Raw genomic sequence first — 22,237 nt, forward strand, 5'->3', positions numbered from 1 at the left:
TTAGACAACTAAACTACTTAGTTAGGTTTAGACAACTAAACTACTTAGTTAGGTTTAGACAACTAAACTACTTAGTTAGGTTTAGACAACTAAACTACTTAGTTAGGTTTAGACAACTAAACTACTTAGTTAGGTTTAAACAACTAAACTACTTAGTGAGGTTTAGACAACTAAACTACTTAGTTAGGTTTAGACAACTAAACTACTTAGTGAGGTTTAGACAACTAAACTACTTAGTTAGGTTTAGACAACTAAACTACTTAGTTAGGTTTAGACAACTAAACTACTTAGTTAGGTTTAGACAACTAAACTACTTAGTTAGGTTGAGACAACTAAACTACTTAGTTAGGTTTAGACAACTAAACTACTTAGTGAGGTTTAGACAACTAAACTACTTAGTTAGGTTTAGACAACTAAACTACTTAGTTAGGTTTAGACAACTAAACTACTTAGTTAGGTTTAGATAACTAAACGACTGAGTTTTTATTTATTCCTTGTGATCTAAAAGTAGTGATGTTTAATTATAGCGAGTATTAAAAAATGTTGGACCCAAGTCTGTAAAATACTTTTAAACCGTACAATCTAAACTCCTCTTTGGTTGCCAATAAACTCTCAGAAATTACAGAAGTAAAAACCTGGATGAGGTTCTCACTTCATGTTCCAGGTTTGATGAGTCTCCAGGTTTTCCTCCCACTGACTGCTTCCTGTCTCGCTGCATGTGCCGACAGGCTGATATCAATATTTAATAAAAAAAAGGCATCGTGAAGATGAGGAAGGAGATCTTCTCATCCAGCTGTATTTACTGTATAAGTAACAGGCTTCACCGAACACACACACACACACCATTGTTAAATCTCCTCTGTATCACTGCTGCCAAATAACGAGCACCTGAGTTCTTCTTCACATGAGTGAAGCGCTGCAGGTCAGACTCTGTAACCTGATGCTCCGCCTTAAACAGAGAGAGCACAAATGACCATTATAACGATATCTGTTCTGTTGTCACACATGAATCGTTACCATTTGCGGTTCCACAAAGTCAACAGGCCGATCCTCTCCTCGTGATTCATGGGCTGTTACTCCTCCGAGAGACGTCGGTGAACGCGGAGGAGGTGGAGTTTGTTTGAGCGCTCATTCAAAGCCTCCATGTGTGACGAATGAGCGACAGACGTCGACCCGTCCTCACATTAAAACGAAACGTCACGCTGGAAGACACCAGCAGACAGAAGCTGGAGGACTTCCCAGACCTGCACCAGGGCCTGCGAGGCCTCTTAAAGGAATCCGGCTCGCTCAAACATACCACAGTACAGGACTTCCTCTGCTGACGGATAAAAAACGAGGAATAGTGTTGTTTTTTACTGAATGTTGTGTTTGTTATTGGATAAGAGAGTCTGTCCCTGCAGTAGGTGGTGGAGAGGGTGGTCCGGGTTATCCAATATGGATAATAGTTTCTTCAGAGTCCTCCTCCCCACCACCTGTTCCAGGCTGTCCAGTTTGCAGCCAACAATGGAGCCGGCCTTCTTAACCAGTTTGTTAAGTCTGTTGGTGTCTCCGGCTCCAACGCTGCTCCCCCAGCAGACTACGGAGAACAGTGCACTGACCACAACAGACTGGTAGAACAAGATGTAGAACAAGATGACATGTTGTTGTTTTTGCAGCCAGTGAACAGGAAGTGACCATATTTGGACTGTGGAGGAGTGAAGTAGAGACGCCGTACACGCCTCTGGTAGCGTTTTTGGCTTAGATGCTCAAAGGCTTCATGTGACGGACTCAGAAGTTGTAATTCCACCTTTAGTCGGCATCACAGACCAAACTTCACCCTCTTCTTGGGACCCGACAAACTAACTCGACCCAACAGCACGTTGTGTGCGTGAATGAACGTTGCTGACTGTTTTTACTGCCGTTTCCTCATCACCTCGAGCAGGCAAAGCAGCCGTTTAGTAGACATAAAGAAATCACAACTTTTGTGTTATTGATTTCTTTTCATTTCCTCTCATCAGTTAAAAACCCTCAGAGTGTGCTCCACCCTTTCACGTTAGATTCAACGTCATAGAACGTCTCCAATTATCAGATCCATACGAACATCCAGGCTCCCTCGTGTGGCTCAAAGGTGAACTGCAGGTATAAATGTCTGAATATGAAATATTAAATATGGGAATAAAGTCAGATCATTTCTGTGCTGAATGTGTGCAGCAGTGAGAGTTTAACTCACAGCTCTGTGATCCATGCAGCAGTTATTACATGGTGGTAATGAGCATCACGACCTCGCGGGGGCGCTTTTTTTTAGCATTTTTTTTTTGTTTGTGACTTGCAGAACTTGTTTGTGGCTGCATACATTTAGAGGATTGTAATAATAACAATAGCAGCTTCTCTGCACTACCAACACCCCCCCCCCCCCCCCCCCTTCTATCTCCCCTATCAATAATGGGTGCCCCCCCCCCCCCCCCTCGTTCTCCTCTGATAAGCAGCATAACGGGGAGGAGCTCTCTGCTCTCGGGGCTCCTCCTTCCATCGCCATCGTTTTCTTACACCCCCCCCCCCCCCCGACACACACACGCACGCTCGTCGTCTCCTCCTTCATGCATGTGTGATCGCAGATCGAAAGGGAGCGAGGAGGATGATGAAGAAGAAGAAGTAACGGAGAGACGGGAGCGGGAGGGGGTGTCTTGTTTTCTTGCGAGCGGAAAAGGCGTCACACACACCGGGTGCAGAGCGCAGCGCGGAAGAGAGGGAGACGCACCGCGGCGAGAGAGAGAGAGAGAGAGAGAGAGGAGGGAGGAGGCGACAGCGGGTCGTAAACACGACAGAAAAACGGCGAATAGAAACGGCAGAAAGCGGCGATCACACCCCCCCTCCCCGTCCGCCGCCGCCGACCCCCTCATCTCTCCATCTCCATCCTCGTCTGCGCCGTTTGGCTCGTCCTTTTTGCGCAACTCAAGCAGCGCGGAGGTTTTTTTCTCTCTTTTTGTTTTTAAAATCTCGTGTGGACGAAGCTGAGCTCGGTCCGTCGGAGGAGGAACCAGAGGACACGGAGAGGAGGAGGCTGAGCCATCACCGACACCGACGGGATCCGCATGCAGGTCCCGCTCGGGACGATCATCGTTGCAACCGATTCGGTGGATAAAACCGGAACAGAACGGGGGTGGGTGGGTGGGGGGGTCCTACACTGCGAGATGACTGGAGAGGAGTAACCCGGCTCAGAGAGAGAGAGAGACCCGGGCCCCCGGTTATCACCGAGACTCCAGGCATCACCAGTGCGATGGCAACGCGGCATCTGCAGCAAAACCCAGCAGACTAGACCCGGACCAGCAGGGCTCTCATCCACCATGAACCTCTGAAAGACATCCGACACAGGCTCAAATGGGTAAGACGAGATGCTCCGCTGTGTTTTATTCCGGGATATGGAGGGTGGGGGGTGTGGAGGGGCAGCAAGGCTTGTGACGTGAAGCCCCCTGCCATTACACATACAGTTCAAGACTGCAATGTAATGGGGGGGAGGGTGTGTGTGTGTGTGTGTGTGTGTGTGTGTGTGTGTGTTTGTGTGTGTGAGAGGTTGATGAAGTTGCTTCTCATGAAATTGGAGATGGTTGAAACAGTTTGTGCCGTCTCATGATTCTATCCGGTGACGTTGTTGAACGGCGACATGTGAGATTATTATTCTTATGAGAGAGTTTACCAGGAACCATGGATGATTACTGAACAGACACAAGACATGAGGCGGTAACATGTCACCGAAAGAGACGCCAAACAACCACAAAGAGACGTAAAGGAGTAGCAACGAGATACAAAACAACTACAGAGAGATACAAAACGACCACAAAGAGATACAAAACAGATACCAGGGACGCAAAACGGCTACAAAGAGACGTAAAGAAATACAAAACGACTACAGAGAGACAGAAAATGACCACAAAGACACAATACAATACCACTACAGATAGATAATGACAGGACCAAAAAGAGATACAAAACAGAAACTAAGAGATGGAAAGCCTTCACAAAAAGACACAAAACAGCTACAAAGAGACATAAAGTAACCGCAACAAGATAGAAACGGCTACAAAGAGACACCAACATATCACAAAGAGATACAAAACTACGGTTACATTTCTGTCTCATAATCGCCTAACGAGTCCATGTGCTGGACGGTACAGGACTTAAGGCCGAGCGTATAACATTAAAAAAGGAAATGGTTCGATTCCCATCTGGGCTGCTTGTTTTCGACCCGTTCCGTGGTGTTGAAAGCCCCGCTACACGTCACCTCACATCCGAGTCACCTGAGCCGATGTCTTCAGTGTGCATCTAGTCAAACCCAAATCCCAAAATCCCAGCGCCACCGCTGCTTAGGGGTCAGGTATGGATCCAGGGCCCCAGGTGGGTTTGAGTAATGAGGGCGTCAGTGAGCGGATCCCTGACGGGCAGTTGAGTGCAGATTTAGCACTACTTTTAGCACTGCTTCTTTTTGTATTCTCGTCGTTGAGCTGAGCTGGACCTGGCAGCTCCCAGCTGTGAATGTGTGAAACAAGTCATCGCCGGTGAGCGCGCTCAGTGTGTTCCCTCCGGATGGATCCAGGTTTTTAAAGATGCAGACGTCAGGTAGAGCTAATTATTGGAGAATCGCTCTGTGTGAAGGAGACGCACCGCTCTGGATTTGAGTCCAGTTGAACCCAGAGGACCGGCAGCGTGGTTTTTGTTAGTTTTAACTTTGTTTGGACAGAAACGTTGGACTTGTATCTGTACCTGCGAGGCTGTACAGAGAGCAGAGAGGGAAAGAATGTGAGCTGGAAGCAGGAAGTATACACTTCGTTGTGTAGAAGCAGAGGCCTTCTGCTCCGGTCGTCTCACTCCACGGCTTCAGATGGTTCGACGACCGACATCAACAAAGACCACGTCTCGTGGGGAGGCTGGCCTTTTCACTTCCCAGTGATGCTGATGCTGAGAGACAGGGAGCTGGTGGGGGGGGGATGTTTCTGAGGGATCTTTGGGGTTTTAGACGCCACATCTGGACTGAACACAGCTGTATTACATGCATATGGGTGCTGTGAGCAGCAGGGTTCAGGGGAGATAAACCTTGTTTTGTCTCAGACGTTGACTTAAAACTGTTATCGGCATCAAAACGTCTGGTTGTTACATGTTCGGATGTCAGAATCGACTCAGGTTCTACAGAACTCGGATCAGGATCACGAGCGGTTCAGGTGTTCCAGTTTAACCAGTGGCCGTGTTAACTGGTGACTCTCAGCCGAATGCGTCCGTGGATGCTCGTAGTGACTGATGAGTGAATGTTTGGTAGATAATTAACACAGATATTTAGAAATGATTGAAGGCTTCTACGAGGAAAACGAAGTGTTCTGTTGATGTTTTCAACAGCTGCCGTCACTACGAGCAACCGCCAGAGTCACCAGTTAACACGGTCACTGGTTCAACCGGAACACCGGCTCTAAACCTCTGGACTGTTTGTAACGTCCGTTTTAAAACTCCCGTCACGGAGAAAGTCCAAGTGAAACATGTTGATTTGAGGAAGAAGTGAGAATGTAAGTCTGCAGGAAACGACCACAAAAGCAGGCCTGTTGTTGTGAGACGTCTGGCATCCTGCAGCGTGTGAACTCCAGAGAAAATCCAAAGTCAATGTACCTACCAAATATAGGAAGCTACCTGAGGACCAGTGACGTGCACAGAAGAACACATAGAGAAACGTGTCCTGGTGTTAGACGTCGTGTTCATGAACTCAGAACAGAGATGATCGTCTGGGGACTTGTAGCTCGTAGCGTCTCCGGTGGAACGTTACACCTTCATATCTCGGCCACTTTCTGACGTATTCATAGTTTAAAAAGGTCTGCAGGAGGAAGAATGAAAATGGAGAGAACAGAGAGAAGGACGGAGGGATGTTATGAGTCTGGACTCCAGAGATCCACCCGAGCTCCTCAACTGAAGCTCACGTCTTCTGTCAGAGTTGATTAAGAACACTCCCGTGTGATTCCTCTCGCTCTCCTTTAGTTTCACTTTCAATCTGCTTCATCGGCCTGACGCGTAAACACGTCTTTATTGCACAAAAAACATGTTGAGAAGAAAAATAGTAAACAAAGGAGAAAGAAGAAGAAGAAGCGATGCCGAGTATAAAACAAACTGGTTACACGAGAAATTACAATCGCTCCATGTGAGTCTGCTCCTCATGGCAGGTTGTTTCCATGGTGTCTAAAGGAATAGTTTGGGAAACGTGTTTATTCACTTTCTTCTCGTGACTGTGAAGCTAGAATAATGTCGGCTGGATATTAAATATGATAATCCATATCTCATCATATATATATATATATATATATATATATATATATATATATATATATATATATATCTCTTCCAATAGAATCGCATCCTGATGAAACAGTTACATCTTCTAAATTGATAACAAGCACACGCTAACTCAAATATATCCGAATAATCTCATCAAGCATGCATGTCTGTAAACGTGTTGCCTCTTTTTATTGATCAAGTATTTGTTTTACACAGGAGTTTGTAAAGATAGGTTCACCGTGTGGTTATTCCATCCATGTCCGTATCAAATATCATCATTCTACATCGTGATGAATGCTGTTATCGAGATATACAATGATCTATATCGGGACAGAAGATGTTGGCCCTCAGCCGGTTAGCTTAGCATAAGCTACTTCTATAGATCTCGGCAAAAAAGTGAACGAAAATGTGGAACTCTTGGCTGCATTGTGAACATCACAGCTTCTGTTTTTCTGTGTTTCCCCACGAAGACGAGAGGCAGCTTGACGCCATCAGCCGTGGTCATAATGTCTGCAATGTTTTAGTCAGACGGCTGTCTCTGTCCTGGTCATAGGTTTGTTTCTCTCGTCTTTTCGAGCTCAGCGAGTCGGCTGACGTCGACTCGTCTGGTGACAACGGAAAGACAAAATGCCTCTAATCTCGTTAACGGACCGTCAGCTGCAGCAGCTTCACACCTTTCACGTTTCTTATTCTTTGTCACAACTGCTCCAGTCTTCCTCCCCTCGCTGCTTCTTCTCACCGCCGAGAAACGAGCGTCTCTGCTGTCGCTCGGAGAGGCTCGTCGTTTAAAACACCGCCAGAGGTGCAGAGATCAGCAGCCTCTTCATCTTCCTCTTCATCCTGTTCTTGCTGGCTTTCCCTCCAAAAGACTTGGTTAACTTGGAGGAGATCAGTTGCTGACTGTGACTTCACGTCTTGTAATGCAAGCGCACTGATTTCATACTGAACGGCCTGAGAGTTTCCTCCTCTTTCTTTGTTAGAAATCCGAGTGAAACGTGTTGCATTTGAGTCAGAAGTGAGAATGTAAGTCTGCAGGAAATGAACACAAAAGCAGGCTTGTTGTTGTAAGCAGACGTCTGACATCCTGCAGCGTGTGAACTCCAGAGAAAGACAGTTTTACAGATGCAAAGTCAATGTATCTACCAAATGAGCGAAGCTAGCTGAGAATCAGTGCCTTTAGTTTGCAAACCTTGGTTTGTTTTAAACAATGTGGCAGAGAGCATTTAAATCAGCCACAAAAACACAACAAAGTAGACTCTTCCTTCATGCTTAAAACACAAGACGTGGGTACGTTTCACCGCATGAAACAGTAAGCACCGTGCACAAGTTGAACCCTCCAGTGCACAGACGGTGAAGTCGGAAACATCTCGGTCCAGCAGCTCAAACTACTAGTCTGCTCTCAGGATGCACATTGTAGCCTGGAACCGGTTTCCTGGATCCCCCTGAAGGTGGAGGACTGAGAGCCTGAGCCAGCAGACCCCGTTGAGTCTTAAAACGTTGCAGCAGCGGAATCGTCCTCAAGTAAATGTAAAAGCACTGATGGATCACAGTTGCTGTCATTCTAGATTACCTGCATCTCCACGGGGAGAAGCGCTGGGTGCAGAAATTGCAGCCGAACGCTGCGGGAGGTCGAGTTTGTCCCAGCAGCTCGTGTTACTTCCTGTCCGGTCGTGAGCGCTGAGACACGGAGGCATCACCCCGGTGATCTAACGGTCAATGTGCAACATCACAAAAAACACGGGCCTGTAGTTTTTCTGTTGATCTCTGTGTGCATCATTACCTCTTCAGTGGATGGATCAGTAAAGAGGCCTGCAGGGGCACAGGCCCAGGGGCCCAGAGCATCAGGGGCCCCCCCAAGGCCTTCACCTGCAACATGTCACTCAAATAGACGGTTACCAATGACCACAGAGACATATCACACTACTACTACGACACAAAATGACACAAAACACCAACAAAATGATGTAAAGAGCGTCACAAAGTCTGTGTCATGAGGTGATGGGTCCTTTTTACATGTCTTTGAGCAGGGGCCCATTGTCTCATAACCCACCCATGATTACTGTGTGTGTGTGTGTGTGTGTGTGTGTGTGTGTGTGTGTGTGTGTGTGTGTGTGTGTGTGTGTGTGTGTGTGTGTGTGTGTGTGTGTGTGTGTGTGTGTGTGTGTGTGTGTGTGTGTGTGTGTGTGTGTGTGTGTGTGTGTGTGTGTGTGTGCCTTGCTCACCAACCCCACCAACAGGTTATGTAGGCTGTTGCTGGGGGGAATTAAGCCGTGTTCCACCTCTGATCTGGCATCTGTACACACACACACACACTCTTCCTGGAGAGACAATCTGACACACAGTCAAACATCTCTTTCCTTCTTCTTGACATCTCTCTCTCTCTCTCTCATGCAGTGTAATTCTTTTCACTTGACTCTTCAGCCTTCCAGTAGAGTTCTCCACCTCTGTTCCTCTCCGCCGACACACTTTATATATACACACACACACACACACACACACACATCTTCATCATAACACCCCCCCCACCCCTCTCGGCCCACGCATGCTGCAGATCCTGTGTTGTGTTTAAAGACGGGGGGGAAAAAACTACAACGCAGGATCTGAAACTTGGGCTCTGGAGGTTCAGAGTGCTCATTAGCCGGTCGGAGGGCGTTTGATGGCTCCGACCCCCCCCCCCCCCCCCCCCCCCCTGTCACTAACCTGCTGTCACCACGACGAGCTGCAGAGATATAAATATCATCCCAGAGCTCGGCACATGAAAGGCAGCGCTGTGCTGCTCTACTTTGACTGTGAGGAGCTCACGTGGTGCTGCAGACTGTGAACATGGAGATAATGAGACTCGTGTCGCTCATTTGAATGACGGCAGGACGAGCTGATGAAACGGATTGTGACGCCACGATGAGCCTCTGGAGCTATTCGCAGCGTGTCCTCTTTTATTTGATCTCTGAATTAAGATTAAACAGCAAATACAATGCTGGATTTCTTTTAGAGGATCGTCTCATTGAGGGGGTCCCGTTCGATTGGCTGGTCTCCAGCGTTCGTAGTTATATGTAAAACAAGATGACTGCGGTGTGATTCGTAGACAACACATGAAGTCATTTCATATCTTATGCACGTTATCATGAGGACGAATGAAAGATGCAGCAGCAAACACAGACTGTTTGTTCCTCCTGTGATAGATACGTAATGTTTTAATAACGGCACTTCTGTATTTATTTTAACCCAAATAATTTCTTTCATCATTTCTTTTACAAACAATGGAATCTATATTTCCAACATGTTTCCAAGTGTCACCAATGATTATAAAAAATAGGAGTTTACGTGCTATAAATATTGAACTACTTACATTTTTTACAACCTCTACTTCAAGCCTCCTCTCCTCTATCTCCCCTCCCCTCTCTCTCCCCTCCTCTCTCCCCTCTCCTCTCCTCTCTCCCCTCCTCTCTCCCCTCCCCTCTCCTCTCCTCTCCTCTCTCTCCTCTCTCTCCCCTCCTCTCTCCCCTCCTCTCTCCTCCTTTCCCCTCCCCTCTCCTCTCCTCTCCTCCTCCCTCAGTCAAAGTTTCTCCTCCTTGTTGTCACATGACTGTTGGTCTCTGATGAATCAATCATGACTTCATAGTTTCTCTGAAGTGTTAATTTGTGGTGAGATTTTAAATGTTGAGTAAAATGTTTTTGATGAAATATCACAATTATAATCTTCGTTTCGGCTGCTTGTTCCGTCGGAAGCATTCGCCACACGTGATGTGTTTAAGGGCGGTCGGAAAGATAATAACTGACGATTACGACGGTTTTGCCGATTGTTTAAAGAGAAACGTGCTTTTTCATCCCGCTGGCGGGTTTTGGGGTTCAGCGGTGACGGCTTTCCTCGTTAAGAAGTGATTCCTTCGTTGTGTCTGATAGCTGCTAACTGTTTCTCGTGCTTCTTACAGCAGCATTCAGCGTCTTCTGCTCTAACCGTGACCTTGCTTAGGTGCCATCTGCCGGTCTGTAAAGATTACTATCGCAGCGTTTAACAGTTTAACGGGAATCTCGTAAAGACACGGAGACGGTGGACTTTGGTTATTGTGCTTGAGATGTTGCAACAGCAGCGTGGTCCTATTGTAGTCAATGCAGTTAGTCCCACTCAGTAACAGTGTCTCACACACAAACTCGGGGTCTTGAGGGGCAGCGGTTGTGATAATGAAGTATGGATTTCTGTTCAGGCGGGTCTGCTGGGCTGCATGTGTCTGTGGATGAAGCGCACTCACTGCTGCTGTTTGGAGGAGGATGCTCCCCTTGTCTGAGGCTACGTCCACACCTCTACCTGTCCGTTTTACAACGCACGTCTTTAGCTACGTTCACGGTTAGCGTCCAAACTACTCCGGAGTTTTAGAGTCCGTAAGACGGAGACATTTGAAGAACGCCACCGACGCCGTTTTTATGTTTGAAATCTCCCGGGTTGCGTCGCAGTGTGGACGGACAGAAAGGATGACGTAGACGACAACGTCCACTACTTGATTGTGTCTCATCAGTCATGACGGTGACGGATGAGACACAATCAAGTGTCCTTCTCTGATTCATCAACAACAGCCTTGATTATCAATCGACTATCAGGTCAATTCAACGTAGATAACAGATTACCGGCGTCGCTGACCTTCTTGTCTTCACTAGCAGCTGTTCAGTTAAATTCTGCATTTCATAATTCTACTGCTGCCGACGTGCAGAGGGAGCAGCTGGTGTACGAGCGATTAGTGAGCGGCGTCATTTGAAGTCACAGTTTGAGGACTTTCCTTTTTTCGTTAACGCTTATGTTGTCCTGCACAACTACTGTGAAGTTCACACAGAAACTGTAAAGGAGCAAAAGCTTAAACGCTCTCCAGTAGGACAGACTTCAGCCTCCAGCAGAGCCACGAGTGAGAACAGACAACGACGACACAGTAACAAATGGGGCGTATTGGTGTGTATGTAGCCTAAATAAGGCAGTGTCTCCCTCTGTGACACACACACACACACACACACACACACACACACACTGTGTCGACAGCCAAGCCGACTTCACCAGCAGGCAAAAATAGAAGTCTGCCTCTCTCTGATTTCCCCTGCGCTCTCTTTCCCCTCCCCCTCTCTTGGTCACCTCAGTGTCACCTTACAGTCATGTCCCCGCCGTGGAGACCTCGGGACACCCACCTGGCAGGGAGAGAAAGGGGCCCCGACCTGTGCTCGACCCAGCATGTGTGTTTATTGAGGCTTCACTGTCGGGACGTACCACTGCCTCACAACTTATGGGGGGGGGGTTGTGTGCCTCGTGCCTGGGTTCAAAGACGGATACGTAGATCTCTCTTTGAGTGTTTAGTCTGTGTGGAGATGGTTTGTGTGTTTGCAGGGTTCAACAGTTGAAGTATCGAGGGTTGTGTTAAATACAGTTCTATATTTTACTCAATGTTATATTTTACGTTTGCACAATACTCATTTTGACTGACCAGAGCCTGAACGCATCACAAAGTAACGCAATACAACCCCCGTTAGCGTTAGCTGTTAGCTCCGTTATTTAGCCAAGCAGGACTCTGCTGCTAACAGCTAACGTTCACAAGCTCTCCTCCTGCTGATTCAAACACACATTTGTTGTTCATATTGTGGCATTAGCAGAGAAAAAGAATATAGGCTGCACAATAATGTTTAACCACAGCTGCGTAGTACCAGTTTGCACGTGTGCAGTAGCGATCGGGTAGCGAGTGACACGTGTTGTTCCTGTGTAGCGTAAACGAGATATTGGATCGATGCATAGATTTGCCGACGCTGACCGGATGAGATGACGACCTTGGTAACACGATCTGTCCTCGTGCTGCAAATCCAATACTTCAAGTTGGTTGAAAGGAAACGCAGAGAATTATCTGCAAATGGCGTTTAAGGCGGATCTGATGATGCTTTTAAGTGAGTTTACAGTCGGAACTAGAAAAGAGGAGACGGCGGGAGGTCAGTGTGACATTACAGAGGCTACTACGAACCCCTGAGACGGTTACATCTCTTCTGTGTTGTTGTTGTTTTTAAACATGCAGCCGTTGTTGGCTTGAAGGTCGTCTCCATGCAACACACACTCGCGGCAGAAACACTGGTGTTTTATTGCCTGCAGCGTATAAAGTGACTCTGAAAAAGTGGCTCAAAATAGCACCGTTCCCCGGAGCACTAAAACACAGACGGCTCGTCACATCCAGCTCGGTGTTCAGAACGAGAAAGAGAAAAGCACCAGCATATGTCAGAGCTGGACGGACGCAGGGAGGGACTGAGAGAGAATGTTGTCATTTCAACCAGCATTAAAGTCTTTCACAACATGCACTCGAGCATGTGCTAGCTACAGACAGAAGAAGAAGAAGGTTGTGATTCATTTTGAACAACAAAACAAAAGCAGCTCGTCGATTCGGCACGTCTTATTAATATGATAATGGCGCACGGTCATCGCGTTACTGGTCTTCTCCGATACCGACGTCATTAAGGAGTCTGTCACCGGTAGTGCGAGGGAGGTGAGACGGGAACAAAGGTGGGAGAGGAAGAGGAAGAGGGAGGGCGGCCAACTGTTTGTCTCCAGACGGACGGGCGGACGGAGAGAATGAGAGGAAGAGGAGGGACATTTTCATCAGGATCAGAATCTCATCTGGGAAAGTGGCCCAGTGCTTACTGAACACACACACACACAACCTTGTACTTCTATCCTTGTGAGGACACTCATAGACATAATGCATTCCCTACCCTCTAACCTGAACCGTAAAACCAGGTCTGAACCCTCAAACAGGCCTTTGGAGGGCTGTCCCAAAGTGAGGACCGGCCAAAATGTCCTCGCTTTCCAAAAATGTCCATGGTCCTCACAAAGATAGATGTACGTATGTACACACACACACACACTGCCTCAGGAGGCTGCAGTAACTGGAAAAGCTCGGCTTCACCTCAGTTTGCCCAGAAAAGCCCCTCTTTTAGGCATCCAACTACACCCTGGTCCCTCCAGAAAAACCCAGCAGCTGGATCTTAATGTATAATTGTGTGTGTGTGTGTGTGTGTGTGTGTGTGTGTGCGTGTGTGTGTGTCTGTCTGTTCTCCTCGTTGGATCTCGGTGGAGTGCCTCCCTCTTGATTACGCTGTTTATTCGCCCGTGCATGCTGAAACTCTTCCCCTGCAGCCAGGAGGAAAGCCTCGGTGGCGGTGCTTTTGTATTCTGCTGCCGTACGTCCACACGGAGACTTCAGGCCAGATGCATGAACTCTGTGGTTCAAGGGTCGAGACGAACACAATGTGTACGGACAAAGACATTGTCAACAACTTCTTTGTTTGGCAAAAAACGCCGAACATTTGCTCATACCGGCTTCACAGATGTGAGGATTTTCTTTTATGTTTCTGTACATTGAATAGTTTCAGGGTCTGGACTGTTGGTTGCATGAGACCAAAAGGTTCCCTCGGGGTCCGGGACTTTGTGGCAGGCATTTTTCACATACTGTTGGGGAAGTTTATCTTTGGCCTTTATTGGACAGTGTAGAAAGCTGACAGGAAACGATGGCAGAGAAAGTGAGAGAGGGCGTCCCCAGCCGGACTGGAACCAGGTATGCATACGAGGGCTTAAGTCCAGAGTCCACAGGACAATCACACACTGACAAATAAATGAGTCTCAGCCCGTCAAATATGGCCTTTTGTTATCTCAGATCTTAACAGCAAAGCGTAGGCGTGGTTCTGTTTTTACAACTCCTGTCTCTACCTCACAGTGAACCACAGCGGTATGTAGGCACACCCAGCGTGCTGATGAAAACATGTCTTCAGCAGCACCCTTCTTACTGCCAGTCAACACTCTATCCTTACGCGACATCACACAACGCCAGCGCCCGTAGTTCTCAGGAAACAACAGAACTGAAAATTCCGGTGTGGCAACATTTTGCCTTCAACGTGAGTTCTGTAGGATCCCCTGCACGGCAGGACGCGTTCAGAGGCATCGTCAGTAGACCGAAGGATCCGGTGGCTTTCTGCAGGTGAGGTCTGTCATCTAGAAGCAGTTCGTTCCACGCTGACCGGAGGAATAAGTTATTGTTATTACATTTTCAAACAGGAGGATTTGTGATTTTGGGCAACACAAAAATATATTGAATTGAATTTGAACCCAAACAACGATCTTCTTCTAAACCTAACTAAGTATTTCACCATCTTTCATTACACCTGACAAAGTAGTTTTGTTTAATAAACCTGACTGAGCTTCCTGCAAAAGCTGAACTTTTATTTTGAAAATACGGCATTCATGTCAGGAGGGTAAATCGACTCGTGTTGCTGGAAAACACACGATAAATGAGGAGTAACCTTTCGTAAGATATCGCACAGCGCTGAGAATACGTTGAATACCATGTCGACAATCTTCTGAAAGAAGAATTAGAAAGCATGACAGTTATCAGGCCATGAAAGCAGTGATCGGTGACTCCATCGTCTAACGATGGCGTCCACATCAGTGCTGCTGAAATGATTCTATCAAATCACTTCTTTTTGTTCACAATGCAGCTGCAACAACGACACAGACAGATTTAAAAAGATCCTCTTCTGACATCCAACTGCATCTGTTTGTCTTTTCTTTACTGTATCTCAGTCACAATCTCTGCATCCGTTAATCTTTACGCTCCACGTAATGAACCTCTAGAGCTGTCGCTGGGAGAGACAGCCGGTCCTCCGTAGGGTGGCCGGGCTCAGCCTTAGAGTTAGGGTAAGGAGCTCGGTCATCAGGAGGGAGCTTGGAGTCGAGCCGCTACTCCTTCGCGTCGAAAGGAGTCAGCTGAGGTGGTTCAGCATCTAATCAGGATGCCTCCTGGACGCCTCCCACTGGAGGTTTTCCAGGCACGTCCAACTGGGAAGAGACCCCGGGGAAGACCCAGAACACGCTGGAGGGATTACATCTCCCAGCTGGCCTGGGAACGCCTCGGGATCCCCCAGAATGAGCTGGAACATGTTGCCGGTGAGAGGGAGGTCTGGTCAGCCTGCTGGGCTGCTGCCACCGCGACCCGACCCCGGATAAGAGGAGGAAGATGGATGAATGGATGGACAACAATGTTTATTTGCATATAGTGTGTGTGTGAGTGTGGGGGGGGGGGGGGGATGCTAGGTGTGGACTGAAGTACTCGGAGAGAGTCCACTTGGGATCGGATCACCTCAGATGCTTTAACGCCACAAAAAGTACATGAATGTGTGTTTTTGAATTTGATTCAGTAAAATGTGTTTTCTTTGGCATAAGAATAATTATTGACGAACATTAAGAGTAATCCTAAACTAGATGCACATGCTCGATGGAACAGATGGCTCAACATAACACTTTTTATCACATCGCAAACAAACCGCAGGAGTCCGGACACCTTTGGACCGGATCCTGTAGTTGATTACCGGTCTGAGAGTCTCATGAGGCCCGTAGGAGGACGGCACACCTTCATCTCCCCCGCAGCCAAACACTGATCGCTGAGTGTCTTCATTGTTCTGTAGATGTTGGGTGAGCGGGGGGGTAATGGAGAGCTGAATGGGTGTGACTGAGCCGTGCATGCTATTATCTAGCAGGAGGGACGGATTGTAACGAAAGGTCATGTGACAGATCAGGTGTGTTTTGGAGACATTTTGTCTTGTTTCTGTAGCATCTAGGTCTCACACACACACACACACACACACACACTGAAGGTGTGTGTGAGGTACCAGGACTGTCTCTCACACCTTGTATACACGTGGATTGTCTTCTACATGAATGACTTCAGCTCACAGAGTGTTGAAGAAAGACGTGCGGCAGACGGTCGTATTTAAGGCACGATTACGGGCTCGACGTGACTGAATACTTTAAGAATGAAAAGCCTCAGTCAGCCTTTTCTCCTACATTTCCACACGGGCAGAAATTAACTCCAATAAGTTCATTCATTCTGTGGAGGAGAAGTTCTTTATTGTTTCCGAGTGTTGCAGTAAATCTCCTGAAGTACAGACGCTCCGTTGACCTCCTCAGCCGACCTTTAACGGCTCAACCTTGAAACGGACGTGTTGACTTTTTGGGCTGCGGCCTCTTAAACTCTCTCGTGCTCGTCAGTCGAGTGTGCAGCAGACTCGACTTTAACGACACGGTTCGTCACAGGCCAGAAGCTGTAAAACAAACCAGCGCCAGTGTGGTCGGCTCTTATCTGTACCACGGTCCTTGAACACATCGTGTGTGACAAACGCTTCCGTCAGAAAAAGCAGAAGCTTCATTTTTATATTTCATCAGAAAAACGTTTTATTCTTCATAAAGTCTCTCCTCTAATAAAGCGTTCACTTTAACCAGATTGTGTAAAAACATTAAAGTGTGAGCTCCTCAGTGAAACTATGACGTCATGATTGATTCACCTGAGACCAACAGTCATGTGAGGACAACAATGCATCGAGAGACTCCTTTTCTTTCACTTGTAACTTGTGAGCACTTTGAGAAATGTTGGATATTTAGACTCCATCGTTTTCTAATTTCTGTAAAAGAAATGATCAAAGAAATGCAACTTTTCTAATGATTGATGTCGTCATAACTGTGTCGTTCTGCACTAAAGACATGTTCTGGTTCTCTCTACTTGTACTCACGATGGTTCTGTGTCATAGAGACTTCACAGAGAGAACCACCCCTGAGCGGCTCGGGGCTCAGAGGGTTAACCTCTTCACATGAAGAGCCTCGACTCTTCACAGCAGCTCCACATTAAAATAACGTGTCCATGCATCACGGGGGGGGGGGGGGGGGGGGATTACAGCGCGACGTGTTGTCACATCGATAGCGTGTCATTAGTGTATGAAACGATGCGTCGTTATCCATCCCGGGGGAAGCGATGGGCTCCTCACACAGAACGCTGAGTTTACATGAGAAAGGTCCGTCGTCACTGTGATCCACACGCTGACACCGACACCCTGTCGGCACAGTCGCTGGTGACGGTGTCACACCAACGTAATGACGATCCAGAGACGCTTCACTGAGGAGTGTGTGTGTGTGTGTGTGTGTGTGTGTGTGTGATGCAGCACTATTCTGGCTGCAGAGTTGAATGGGCTTCATTGTGTTCCAACAACACTATCTTGGAGACAGAGTGGCGAGCCAATGCACACACACACTCGCACACAAACACACACACACACTCGCACACACACACACACACATAATGAGCAGCACTGTACTTTCATCAACAGCAGTCTTGTTCTCTAAGAAGCGTTTTACAGGTGAAGACACGACTTTTTTTTTTTTTTTTGCCAGTTCAGACAAAAAGTGCAAACTTTAGCTTCACACGAACCACAAGGTGCACGTTACCTAAATGATGATAATACAGTTAAATTAATGAAGACAACTCTCATAACCGCACTGATTCGCCTCCTGCTGTTAAACTATGAAGTCATCTCCAGCAGAAGTCTCCACGAGATGAAAGCAACGCTGATGAACATAGTTACAGAAAGACACCCCGTCTGCTAAAATGTGTTCTTCTGTTTATAAAACTCAACATACATCTGACACGTTGCTCAAAGCACACAATGGAGACCAGCCGCTTTAGCTGCCGGCTCCTTTAATACATATGTTACATATTTTATAGGATGAAAAAGGGTGAAAACGTTATTTGTATGCAGATTTGTAAGTCTTGCTCTGGCTATGATTGTAGAGCTAGCACTGTCGCCTCACAGCAAGAGGGGCCGGGGTTCGATTCCCGGGCTGGACGGCCCTTCTGACTGGAGTTTGCATGTTCTCCCCGTGTCAGCGCGGGTTCCCTCCGGGGTTCTCCGTCTTCCTCCCGACAGTCCAAAGACGTGCAGCTTAGGATAGTTGACGACTCTGGACTGCTCGTGGGCGTGGATGCATGTCAGCTTTGGTAGGCTGCCCGCTGTGTGAACCATTCGAGGTTACACAGTGAGTGAAAACATCAAGAGGCCAGCACTTTTAACACCCTTCTGTCTCGAGCTGAATGTTGCTGTTGCAGCCATATTGTGAACACAAAGCTCAGCTTGTTCCCGTTTAGTTCCAAGTGCAAACTAGAAGCTCTCGTCTGATGACTGTGAGCAGAAGAGACGGGCATGCTGAATGTTTCTAAGCTGCACTGATGGCAAAAGAGGAAGTAGAGATGTGATAAAAACACACTCTATGTTGGCTGTTTTGTTGTGTACACACATGCTGTTTGATCTGTCTTCACACACACACACACACACACACACACACACATGCTCTGACACTTCTATATCTGGTTCCTCTCTCGTACTGCACGGTGCAATCAGTGGAAGTGACGCGCAGTAAAAACATGACAGGAATACCGATCAGGCAGCGGGAGATGAAAGCCTGAGGACAGGTAGAAGTGTTAATAAACCACACACACACACACACACACACACACACACACACACACATCATTGTTCACTGCTTTGGTGGTCTTTGTTTCTAAATCAGAGGATCTGAGATGAGACTTCCTCCTGAGGAAGAAATCGTCAGAAGAAAACCGAATGACTTTGGATTCTAAATACACACTCTCACTACTGTGGGAAACAATCGGTATTCATTCAGGGACAGGTGGCTTTGCAGTAGTCACAGGTGTATCACAGGTCACAGGTATAGTATCACGGGTGTATCACAGGTCTTTACTGCTCTGATTGGCAATGATGAGAACATGACATGCACGTTTTTGGTTCCAGTCGTTCTTTATGCTTTTTTTACGCTGAATGAATTATTTGTGAGAAACTAATGAGCACAAAAAAGTGATTCTTTGTGGAGAAACCTCAGTTTTACAGAAGTGTCGGTTAACTCGGCTCATACGAATAAGTTGTCAGAAAGAATTCACAATATGGAGGAGAACCGTATTTAGATGAAAGAAATCACACCGGAGCTTCACTTCAGGTGTGATTGAGACTCCGAACTCACAAAAGAGAAGAAATCAAGTAAAACTAACAGACATTAAGTGATCTTACTCGCTCACATCGAGGGCTCGGTTCCTGTTTGTTTTCTCTTCTCGTTTCTGTCCGATGATAAAATCTTCTCACGTCCTTATTTAGTGATCGTACATGTAGAATCTTCTTCTGTCTTCCTGTTAACAGTCTAAATGGAGCTGTTTTTAGAAATAGTTTTGTGTGTTACAGAGTGAGAAACTCTCTTCATAGTTAATAATCGAGCCTTTTATGTCCTTTTGATATAAAATATCTGTTTTACAAATCTTCAATCGTGGATTCCTTTGAAGTGATTCAACGTGGTCCGGGTTTTTAACCAACAACAAAAACCCACAAAGAAGAATAAAGTTTCCCAGCACCGCCATCAGAGTATCCCATGACCACCAGGCCATGAGATTATATTTAAAGAACGTTTCGCTGAAATGCAAAAGTCTGCGGGGATTGGAACCATCAGCTGCTTCAGTAGGACTGTTTTTAGGTGCCTTGCTCAGGGGCAACGCGGTCCTGTGTTGCAGAGGTTGTGCTCATCATTTTCTCATTTCTACCCATTTAGTCTCAGACTGACCTCGCTGCCGTCACAGCGCTGTTTCGTTGGGGTTTGATTGTGATGGAAGGCGGTTAAAAGAACGTTCTATGTTTGTACAATTGGGTTTTGCTTTTATTTGAACATTGTAGTAAAGCTGCGATTATTGCGTTGTGTGAACCAGAAGCTGACTGTTGGTTTATATAATCGGCTGATTGCATCTGTGGTCCAGAGATGTCACGAGAATCTATTTGTTTTTCTGTAGTTGATGCCAACATTCTCAAAAACACGGCGTTAGTTTTTTCCCGAGACTTGTTGTGAAGCAGGAAGTGTGTTCACGGTTCAACGTTCCTGGTCGGCTCTTGTGGAGCTTTCCTCTGACTTCCCGCCTCGTCTGGCCTGAGACATACTCACTGTTTCGGGGACATAATGCAGCATTTATTCAGAAAAGGACAAGAGGCTGTTTGTGCTCCTCAATGATCCACTTTATCTACTGGAGCATACAGCTGCTGTGTTTGTGTTCACATTGTCTCGCGGTCTAACCGGAGGGACTGCGTCACCGTCTTCTGCTTAATTGAGGAATCTGTTGTTCTGGTTTCGGTTCAAGACTCTCTTTTGTCCTCTAACGGGAAACTTAATTTACGACAAGCTGAAGACACAATGCTCCCTCGCGCGTCAACATATACCCGACCGACGTTCACGATGGCGGCAGAACGACCTCGTCACCTTTACTTCAGAGCGCGAGACGTCGTGGAGGGAAAACTCATCACGTTCAGAATAACCTCGCGTCACCCCATTGAATCGCTTCCTGTCTCCCACATTGTCCTCCTGCTCGCTGCAATTACCCTCATTAAGGAAATCCACCTTCTTCCTCTTCCTCGTCTTCACCACGACGCCTTTAAGGTCAGAGGGATGTTGTGTTTACTCCTGTGCTGCCGGGGAGCCGAGGCTGTTTTACAGTCGGATGATTGAAACAGAAGCGATCCAGGAAATTAAGTTCACCCCCCCCCCCCCCCCCCCACACACACACACACACACACACACACACACACACAGCAAGTTTGGTGTCAGAGAGGAGGAACTCTTCGAGGTTCTGGTCAATGAGCTGAGAGCAGATCAACGGAGGTATTTCCTCCTCTCAGGTTGTTTGATTTCAATATTTTAAAGGTTTGAAAATGAACCGAGAATTTCTGCACGAGTCCCGGGGACCTGCTTTCACGACGGACCGTGTTTAAGAAGCAAGTCCAACACTCGACACTGTGCTTCACTGTACGCCATCGTTTTCAAAGATGCAACTCTGGAGTTTTCAAACGAAACGTCGCACTAATGTGGATGCTAACCGTGAACGTAGCTAAAGACGTGCGTAAGTCGTCGCCTGTGTGGCTTCAAAAATGTATCGAGAAAGTTAATTTGCATTGTGTAATTAGAGCCAATATTAACAAATATTAAGCAGTATCCTACTCAAAGGTTGGCCTTGCATTTGTGTTTTTGTTGAAGATAAATTGAGTAATCAAGTAGATTATAATTATTAACAAAATAACAGAAGGTCTTTTATCTATTTTATATTTGTATTCGTAGCCGTCAAAGCCGCAGCGTTCTGACTTGTTCCGCAGACTCTCTCTGTTTTGTATCCTGCAGGACATTTGGGTATGACCTTGACATTTGGGTATGACCTTGACATTTGGGTATGACCTTGACATTTGGGTATGATCTTGATATTTGGGTGTAATCTTGTTTATGGCGTCCTGTTGTGGCCGAGCTGGTTCGGGGAGATGTTTGCTGTGGTTCTGCCACATTAACGAATAAAACAACCGGCTGACAATTGAGCACATTCATGCTGCTCTGGATCTACCGCAGCATTTGCCTGCGGTGACTCTTTTATACATGTGGCAGAAGCAAAGTGCACACACATCTGGACACTTCCTGATAGGCTGAGGGAGTCACTTCATGCACCGAAGGTGTGCAAGTCAGTGAATTAACTGATGTGACTGCGATGAAAACCTGAACCGAAGTACACCAAATTCAGAATAACAGGAAAATAATATGTATGAGAAACAAAACCAGCAGCAGAGTAGATGAATTACTCTGCATATTTATATTTGGTCAGATCAGACAGATGTTAATGTAACATCCCGCCTCGACGTCTTTAGGGTTGAGTCTCAGATTGGACTTGAAAGTCTTCCTCACTGTACTTTGGGCTGGTTGAGAAGCAAACAGCCGGTAAGAACTCCAGAGAGCTGTAGCTCAACAGCTGTTATTGACACTTGGCAGAGACGTTGTACAGCTCGAGTCACGTCGTTTCTCAACCAGAGTTGGGTCGCCGTTGAAGACCAGTCGGGTTGGTTTCTTTAAAAGATTCCGGTTAGAGGTCTGGTAGAATTAGAGTGGAGCTGTAACAGATCCGTGATGCGTGACTCTGTAGCTGCTCATTGGACACAACAGAACGATCCGTTGTGTCAAGTTCACGACTGAACTTCAAATCATCATTGTGTGTCGCCGTGTTAATACAAACAATGTGCTGCAGCTCTAATCACAGCCTCC

The 22,237-nt window shown here is 46.8% G+C and overlaps 1 protein-coding gene across 1 annotated transcript in view; it reads left to right on the forward strand.

Annotated features, from left to right (window-relative positions):
* The first annotated feature begins 2,604 nt into the window (after window positions 1-2,604).
* mgat3b (beta-1,4-mannosyl-glycoprotein 4-beta-N-acetylglucosaminyltransferase b) overlaps window positions 2,605-22,237 on the forward strand; it is a 49,470-nt gene continuing 29,837 nt past the window's right edge. Inside the window, exon 1 of the mRNA XM_076083029.1 lies at window positions 2,605-3,361. The gene's annotated coding sequence lies outside the window, so the exon portion shown is untranslated. The remainder of the gene's footprint in view (window positions 3,362-22,237) is intronic.

This window comes from Anarhichas minor, unplaced genomic scaffold, assembly GCF_050575085.1.
Source record: "Anarhichas minor isolate MPS153535 unplaced genomic scaffold, ASM5057508v1 ptg000114l, whole genome shotgun sequence".
NCBI lineage: Eukaryota > Metazoa > Chordata > Actinopteri > Perciformes > Anarhichadidae > Anarhichas > Anarhichas minor.